Raw genomic sequence first — 9,742 nt, 5'->3', positions numbered from 1 at the left:
AGACACGTGGCCACCACAAAGGGGCGCCCAGAGGTTTGTGGAGCCGTGGACGGCAACTGCCAGAAGGAAATCCAGGGACACCCGGAGTGCTTCTGTGTGCTCATGCGCCACTTCTGCCACACCAGGAAGTGCCGCCGGAAGATCGTTACAGAGCACCTGGAGCACATCAAAGAGGCCGCCTCCCTCCAGTAGATGAGCCGGAGTCGGGAGGAAGGAGATGGAGTTTGTGAGGAGAGGAGTGGAGGCGAGAGAAGAGAAAGAGAAGAAAGACTATTGGGGTTTGTGCACAATATTGTGGGTGCAGGTGTGTTCAGAAGAAATACATGTGTGTGTTTTTGGACATTTGGTGTGTGTCTGTCTGTGCCCGGAGGATGTCTTTCTGCAATATATAAAAGTCATTGTGTGTGTGTGTGTGTGTATGCTCCAGCATCACTTCCGAACGGCTGGAACGATTTTCATGAAACTTGGCACACATGCTTCTCATTGGTCGACTAACAATACTGCAGGGTGAAATCAACCCTAAATCACCCCCCCCCCTCCCCCTCTGGGTAGGGTGGGGGGGTAATCTTGCGGTCTTGTATGCATGTTGACACTCGGAACGACCACCAGAGGGCGAACTGGAGGTGACAGCCAGCATTCGTTATGTTTGAGCTCCACCACACCGCGCCCCTGTTGCTTTTGAAATTAAATAGAGTTGGCTGGTACTGAGCGTCAACTGGATGACAAGATACATATAAGACCGCAAGACAAGCACATTAGTGAGTCTTCATTGTTCGTTAATTTTTTTTTATTTTTAGTGTTGTGTTTTTTTTTTTATAATATCTTTCTCAAACAATTGAAAAAAAAAAAAACACTTTATTTTCCTCCCGCCGGGTATTTCAGTTAGTCGTATATAATAAAGTGCTACAGGGGCTGGGTATCGGTCACATGGTTATTAGTGAACTAGTGGGGCTGGAACTTTGATCTTGCGTGATCTTGTCCTGATTACATTCTAGAAATGCAAATTTTATTTGCTTGATTATATAGTTTTATTTTCTTGAAATAAAATTATACAAAAATGTTTAAGGAGCGACAACCTCGGCAAAGTTATGTGTGGTCGTGTGTTTACTATGGCAAAGTGAGCGCACAACCAAGCAACATGTTGGAAAGAACAAGAAGAGGAAAGACATCTGCGGAGCATCAAGCAAGTCGCAGAAGCCAATTATGTGATGAAGAACTCCATGATTGAAGAAGAAGAGCAGGAACACCTGATGACTGTCAAGCACATCACACAAGGGGACGCAGAAGAAGACAAGACACTGAACCACATTGACATGCAACACAATATCCTGAATCTGGGCCTACTGAGCAGCACAGAAACTCGATGTCTAACAGGCACGAGCACGAAAGACAAAAAGTCCAGGAAACAGAATGCAAGAATGCCACAGGGATAGAAATGCATGGCCGCAATCGAGAAGATCGTCTCATCTAGCCTTTTGTACTAACTATTTTCAGACCATACCAAGTATCACCAGCTCCTTCTCTTTAACTTTAGGGCCCCTAAACTGTGGAATGGTCTGCCTGCTACTATAAGAGATGCCCCTTCGGTCTCAGCTTTTAAATCCCGGCTGAAGACTCACTACTTCAGTTTAGCGTATCCTGACTAGAGCTGCTGATTAACTGTACAGACTGCATCTCTGTAGTTAGTCATTAGCACTAAAACATAAGTAACATGATAGTTAGAATTTAATACTAACCCTCACTTATTCTGTGTCTCTTCTTGGTACTCAAATGTGGCACTTGGTGCCACGGCCCACCTGCCAAGTTGTTTTGCCTGCCTAAGGTAAAGTCATCCCTGATGGAGGATTGCAGGAATTGTGGGAAAGAGGGGTCCTTTCATCGGATTGGCTGGCCCAACACTGTTTCAGCCGTGGAATGGCCAAATGGGGGAGGCAGCTTGATGGATGAGGTCTCCAGGAGTCTAAAATTATCCAGATCTTATTATGTGATATCATCTACTGTTAAATTCTGCTCCGTACTTCTAAAAAAATTGTATTTTTTATTTTTTATTGAGGATTTGTGCTGTTATGTGTATTGTATTGTATTGTATTGACCCCCTTCTTTTGACACCCACTGGACGCCCAAACTATCTGGAAAGGGGTCTCTCTTTGAACTGCCTTTCCCAAGGTTTCTTCCATTTTTTCCTACAAGGTTTTTTTTGGGGAGTTTTTCCTTATCTTCTTAGAGAGTCAAGGCTGGGGGGCTGTCAAGAGGCAGGGCCTGTTAAAGCCCATTGCGGTACTTCCTGGGTGATTTTGGGCTATACAAAAATAAACTGTATTGTATTGTATTGTAACTTGGTTGTTATTTGCCTTTTGTTTTAGGTCCATGTGTTTCACTAGTGTTTTATACTTCTGGTATGGACAGAATTGTTGTGGTGCTCTCAACAGGCAGGAATGTTAACAACACAACTGCAACAAATATGGTCCACCAGTCAGTTTATGGGTCAAAGGCGCATGCCAGCCGAATACATCACATAAGGCAAACATCAATGAGGCAGCATGCAGAGCAGAGACGATGGCGTGCTTGTCACATCTGAGTGCAAATGGCTCTCATCCATGGTGAAAGCAACTTTCTGAGCAGATGTTGTCCTACATAAATAACACATTGTATGCTCTCTGTTAATTCTTCATCCTCCTTTAGGCACATTACAGAGGACGTAATGGAGAATGCTAGTCCAAGAGATTAATGTCAAGTTGGGCTTATGTTCTAGGTGCTCAACTGGGAGGCCACTTCAGGAAAGTGACGGTGAAGAAAGGCCCTTTCTTTTTGTTATGCAGCCACAGATCTTACTGGATGGCCTGTCCCTAGCAACTACATTGTTTTCACTCAAGTGACAAGCCAGACGCTATAATCGTAATTGTCTCTAAACCTCATATTGTGCTGACTTGATGGCCAGTGTGGTGTAGTGGCAAAGGCACCGGACATCACACCATCCAGCTGTCTGCTGTTTCCATGTCTCTGTGTGACCCTGAGGAGGGTGGGTAACCTCTCTGTACATCTCTCTATTGTAAAAAAAATCTTGGGACAAGACAAGACTTTTTTTCCGGTGACGACACGTGATCTTTTGAAGAGAGACAGAAAGACATTTTCACATCCCGCGACACGGTCAAGTCATTTCATACTTACAAACTTTGGAAGCAAGTCCCGTGATATGGTGACTTTTGCAAGTCATGCTCTACTTGCAACCATTTTCAAACAAGTCCACGGTCATCTAACCTCTCAGTTGTTGGAATGCTTTTGGCAGACACACTTCCTGCGCTCTCAGCTCTTAAAAATTGTATACATTCTAGATGACACGTCAAAGACTAGGCAAAGAAGAAAGAGGCTAGACTTTGTGCCAAGAGATTTAACCACGCCCGGGGCCGGAAAAAGACAAAGTAGAACGTCATAAAGAATTCAGATATGTTGGCGCGATAATGAGATAATGGAAGGAGGAAAATTCGAAAGTCTCAAAAAAATGAGAGTAAAGATCGCATTAGCGCAACCAAACAGAAAATATTACTCTGTGAAATAACGGAACAGTGAAAAGAGATCGAATAGTGTTTGAGGATGTCTGGGGGAGAAGAGAGACAAGCCAGTGAGACAAAAGGACGGCTGTTGTACAGGCTTTTAAACGTTCGAAGCGCCGCACGAGATGCAGATCATGCGGCACAGCAGCAGCAGCAAGAAAGCAGCTGATCGAGCAAAGAGGAGGTAAAATAAACAACGGTTATTTGTTTCCCATTGTATCACCATTTAAGAGTGGGTTTCGGAGGAACGACCGCATCTCCTAGGGGTGCGTTCAGCCCCCTTCTTCATGGTTGGTGAGTGACATGAGCAGGGGGCGAAACCCCCTAGTTGAATATAAAAAAAACGGGCATGTTACCAACTCTAACATATTCTGAGCTTGTAAGTCGCTTTAGGAAAATGTAGACATTAAATCAGCAGTCCCCAACCACCAGGTCGTGGGCCTTGGATCACTTGCTGCCAGGCTCCACGGGAAGAATAAAAAACATTTTATTTATATTCCCATTTTTTGGACTATTGGAGTTCTGCAGGGTGTTTTGTTTTGAAAAATGACCAGATCATCTCTGTAGAACAGCGACTGTGTTCTGTTGTTCCTGCATCTTGACTGCCACTGTAGCTAAGCGAGCAGGAGAGGGTGACATGAAGTACTTTTGGATGTGCGTTCAGATTGATTTGTTTGTGTTGTACAATCAACAGTCTCGATAACTTTCAATAACTGTGACCGCTCATCATTCAACAGTCTCCCCATCACCTCCGTCTGTGCCTCCTTCCAGCCCTTGTTGTCTCTGTCACAGCTTTGATGCCAGATAAATTAAGCCCACAAGGCTAACCCCACTAAAATAAAAAGTAAAAATAAGTAAAAAGCAAACATTTCTGGAGAGCTTCTTTGAAAAAGTGGAAAGACCCAATGATGAAACTGAAGAGACTGGAAAGAAAAGGAAAGCTGCATTTCAAAGAAAATACCAAGAGTCCTACTTAAATGGCGGGTTCATCATGACAGGCGACTCCAAGCCTACTCTGTATAATAGATATGGAGACCAGTGAGACCATAAAGACTTCAAAACTGCTTTGCTACACCAGAGAACAAGCACCCTGCATTCAAAGACAAGCCACTTTAGTCAGTCAGTCAGTCATTGTCCAACCTGCCATATCCTAACACAGGGTCACGGGGGTCTGCTGGAGCCAATCCCATGGTGCAAGGCAGGAAACAAACCCCGGGCAGGGCGCCAGCCCACCGCAGGGCACACACACACACACACACACTAGGGACAATTTAGGATCGCCAATGCACCTAACCTGCATGTCTTTGGACTGTGGGAGGAAACCCACGCAGACACGCTGAGAACATGCAAACTCGGGAAGCGAACCCGGGTCTCCTAACTGTGAGGCAGCAGCGCTACCACTGTGCCACCGTGCTGCCCACAAGCCACTTAATTATGCTTTAATTATGCACGTCTTTGGAAAATTGTTTTGATATGAAACTGGTCCATGGTGCAAAAAAGGTTGAAGACCACTGGATTAAATAAACTTGTAATAATTTTGGACTTTAAATATGGAGGTTGTGGGTTCAAATAGTGCTGCTGATGCTGGATGAACGACCGTGAGGAGGTCCCTTCACCAGCCTCTGCTCCAGTTGAAATAAACTAAAGGAGTCAGCCAAATTACAATAATAAGTTCCAGATGGAAGAGCAACTGCAATCGTTACTTTATTGTATAGCTACAATGCTTATTTCACCCTTTCTTTTCTTGAGCAGTTAAGTGTCATAAATTCATTTCTTACATCCCACCGATAAATTAATCTGTGATTTTGCATGCCACGCTTTACCACCCTGTGAGACGTCTGCCTGTCTGACTTACTTCCACATACTTTGGATTTTCTTCCACATCACCTAGACATGCAGTTCAGCTCTAAAGTTCGCTAAATATCAGTGTGTGGAAGTGGGCCCTGTCCACCGCTGGCTCCTGGCTTGACCTTGATGCTGGACCCTCACAATCTTGGATTGGAATGAAGGGTCACATCTCTACAGAAAACTCTGGAGATCTTTCTTGTTCTCTTTTCTTCGTAAATGTTGCCAAGGCATGCTTGTCTCACTTTAGGCCAAGGAAAGCATGCTAATTTAATCCTTCCATCCATCCATATATCGGTCTTGGGTGCCTAATCCTATCCTAACAGCATCATAGGCCCCCAAGGAAAGTAGTGCATGGGTGCCCTTGCTTTGACAGCAAAACAGAAACATACGTAGGCATCACAAACATCGTGGGCCCCTATGCCCCAGTGGCCATTGGGCCCATACGTTAAAGATGGCACTGGGCACAAGGCAGGAATCAACCCCAAATGTGAAGTCCAAAGGCACACACGTTCCTGTGTGATCCTAGCATTACCAATTATCCTTAGACAAATGTCTTTAGATGGTAGGAAGAAAATGAAATGTCCAGTAAAAACCTATATGGACATGAGGAGGGTAGTCCAGTCACACTAACAGTACTTGGGCTAAGAACTGAACCTCAGGCCATTGGAACTATCCAACCACCGTACAACCCTGAATTTGACCCCATGTGTCATTTTTAGGGTTGCAGAGCTGAGCAAAGACCTAAGCTCGCAGAGACTGGCCTGTGTATCTTCTGTGTGGGATTTGCAGGTTCAAGTTCATTTCTTTTGCTCTGACAGCCCATGGTAGTTTATGACTCATTAGGACTGTGAGTTTTCCCACCAAAGACCAGGTACCCTGTCTTGAACCCGATGCTGACATATTGGGCATCTGTGAGGTTCAGAAAATGGAGGGATGGGTGTCTTGGTATCATTTCCATGTACGGATCACAACAGTTAGGGAGGAGTTGTTCAGTCTCAGCTTGTCTTCTCTTGACTAAACACGGCATTAGCCCATTTCTTTATCTGATGTTTATCTGAACAACTCGTCATCTTACCTTAAAACAAACCCCGTGGACTTGGATAAAAAAAAAATTTAATTTGCTCCTGAAAACAGAAGGACTACACTTTACATGGCAAAACATCAGAATTCAACTCAACAGACTCCTTTCAGAGCGCAAACCTTGCAGTGAACTGTAAATGGTGCAAGTGACGGGGAACACAAACCCACATAGCTGGGACCCTTGGTGACCCGGAGTCCCCTCTAACACCCAGTTCTCCTGTGACATCTTTCTCTCTCATGCTCCAAGTCCAATTGGCCCTACTGACAACACTTTACCTTTCTGCTTGCCTCCCTCTTCATTAGCAGAGCTGCTCGAACTCATCGTTTGCCTCCTCCTACTGGGGTAACTCCTGCTCTCCGACGATGAATGTTTGTCCCTGTTTTTTCCTTTCTGAGATCGAAGCCTTCCTCTGCGAGGGTTCTCTCCGATCGAGCCATTTTCCTGCCCTTGCTGGATGATTCTCTCCTCCAAGAAGTTTCCAGTGCTCTCGTCCATCTCCAGATCCCCTTCCTGCCTCTCCTTAACCATAAGCTTCCGGTGGGATGTGTATTCCTGCAGGTGGTCCTCACAGTACTTCATTGCCTCTCTTGTCTTCCGTGCCTTCATGCTACTCATCAGATCAGAGCCAGGCATGGCACAGGCCGCTGACTCTTGGTTGCTCCAGCCATTGTTCCTCCGCAAGCGGGTTGGTAGAAAGTATGAAAGTAGCTGTGGCAGTCCAGTCCAGGCAGTGACCACGGCCAGGAGATGGAAAAGAGCGCGGAAAAACCTGATCATGGTGGGAAAGGCACTGAAACTCAAGGAGGGTTGAGAAAGCAAGATATAATGAGTGCCACTGGAAGGCTGTATGTGAGTGAATGGCTGACAGCTCTCACAGGACTTTAATACAATTTGTGTTACCAAGCAACTAGAGAAAAAGCGCGAGATGTGAGCAAATCAATGGAATCATGGAGGAAACTGCACAAGTTTGGAAAAGAAGGCATTTCAAATGTAACTGAACAACTGAAGCTGAGTTTTTCATTTTGGTCTCCTCCTCCGGTCTGAACATATGCTGTCAAGAGCAGTTCCATTCTCTCTCATTAGTGTTTCTGTGATATGGAGAGGCTTGTTTTGAGGGGCAACCTTTGAGATCTTCCAGCCTTGCATAAAACTGTAGAAGACGAAGACCAAAAAAGAAGAAGTTGTTTCCAGGGTTTGGAGCTCATTGACGCCCCCAGTCTTCCTCAGCTTTCATATTAGAACAGTGGTTCCCAAACTCTGTCCTGGGCTGCAGGTTTTTGTTCCAAACAACTTCCATTTTTCATTGGACTCTTAGCCTAATTTAAGTGAGTCATTATTTCCCAGTTTCTGTGTTTTGGAGTCAATGTAGAAATTACAAATCTAAGTTTGGTCGATTTTTTTATTAAATGTACTAAGCAGTTTTATGGGAAATATGTAATTTTTTAAGTTGTTAACAGTATTTTCAATTTTAATTCTGCTTTTCCAGATGTTCTGGTTATTTAATTTATTATGTACTAATTAGTGAGTCTGAAATTGAAGTCGTTGCAGTGTTCATTATCCTGGGTGTCTGCTATGCTGGTTGTTAATTGTCACTGTTAGGTTTAAATGAAGGGAACAAACTTCACAGGAAAAGGGGAAATAATAGGAAAACAACAAAAGAGAGATAAGCATTTATAACATTAGAAAAAATAGAAATATTTCTAAATGTCTTATAAATGTAAAAACCATACTGTTGTGTTTTTCTGAATGCAGAATAAGAGAAGAGTAAAAAGCTAATTAAATGAGATCTGTTGTTATTGATGATTATCACCAATTGTGAATCTGGTTGGAACAAAAACCTGCAGCCACAGTGGGTCCACAGGACTGAGTTTGGGAAGCACTGTGTTAGAACATGAAGAAATGTGACCACCGAGAGCAGACCTTTCAGTCCATAAAGCTCATTTGTTTAACTAATAGCTCAGCCATCCCAACGTCTCATCCAGAAACTTCCTAAAAGGTGTCAAGGTCTTGCTTCAAACCACATGTCTCGATTCCAGAGTCCCACAAGAGTTTGAGTAAAGAAGTGCTTCCATGCTTAAGTCCTAAATGCAGGTGGTCTTACTCTCATTTGGGGAGGTCAGATGGGAAATGTAATGGGGAAAAACTGGCAAGTCATCTCGAATTTTCACTCATTCTGTGCCCACTTTGCAGTTCTGAGTTTTCATTGGTTCTTTTTACAAACTACCCCTTGCTCGCTTTGCTCTCCCACCCCCTAGTTTCCCACCAAATGTTCGCTACCCACAAGCCACTTCACGTCTCTGCCAGTCATGTTGCTTCAAACATTTAAAAGCCTGTACAGCAGCTTTCCTTTTGTCTCACTACATTGTCTCGCTGGACGTTAAAGTGTCTCCGAGAAAATCAAGTCTCGTCTCCTTCAAAGCCTTCCAAGATTATTTTTTTATAATAGAGAGACATATTGGAACAGCAAGACCAATTCATTGTTCATGTTTTTTGCTGTGCACTGAAGACATTTGTGTGTGAGATCAAAAGATGAATATGAGAGGAGAGATCAGAGTTTTGGATTTTATTCCCTGTGTGAAAAGAACAGCCTTGACACACACAAAAAGGTTTGGGACAGCCACCCATATATTGCCCCTGGCTGCAAAAGGGTTTGGAAATAGCACTCATGTGCACTGTTTTGAGTCCTGAACTGAACTGAAGAGTTGAGAAAAGATGGCATCTTAATAAGCTGAAAGGCGGAAGTGATGTCATCTGGCCGGAACAGGAAGTTACATCCATCTCGCCATCGGAACCGGAAGTAACGTCAGTTTGGCCATCGGAGCCAGAAATTACGTCAGTCTGGGCATAAGAAACGGAAGTGACGTCAGTTTGGACATCGGGACCGGAAGTGACATCAGTCTGGGCATAGGAACCAGAAGTGACATCAGTTTGGACATCGGGACCGGAAGTGACGTCAGTCTGGGCATGAAGCCAGAAGTGACGTCAGTTTGGACATCAGGGCCGGAAGTGACATCAGTCTGGACATAGGAACCGGAAGTGACATCAGTTTGGACATCGGGACCGGAAGTGACGTCAGTCTGGGCGTGAAGCCAGAAGTGATGTTGAATCAGGCAGGTTTTCCCATATTTGGCCTGCAGAGATAACAGAAGTTGGTTCAGTGCACCCCGCCACCCCCTGGCCTGGCAGGTAATTACCTCCACTTGGTCCACTCAGCTCCCTCCTAGTTGCACGTGTGTGACACCTGATATTTACATCTAGATAT

Source organism: Erpetoichthys calabaricus, chromosome 14, assembly GCF_900747795.2.
Source record: "Erpetoichthys calabaricus chromosome 14, fErpCal1.3, whole genome shotgun sequence".
Lineage (NCBI taxonomy): Eukaryota > Metazoa > Chordata > Cladistia > Polypteriformes > Polypteridae > Erpetoichthys > Erpetoichthys calabaricus.
This window is presented reverse-complemented; position numbering follows the sequence as displayed.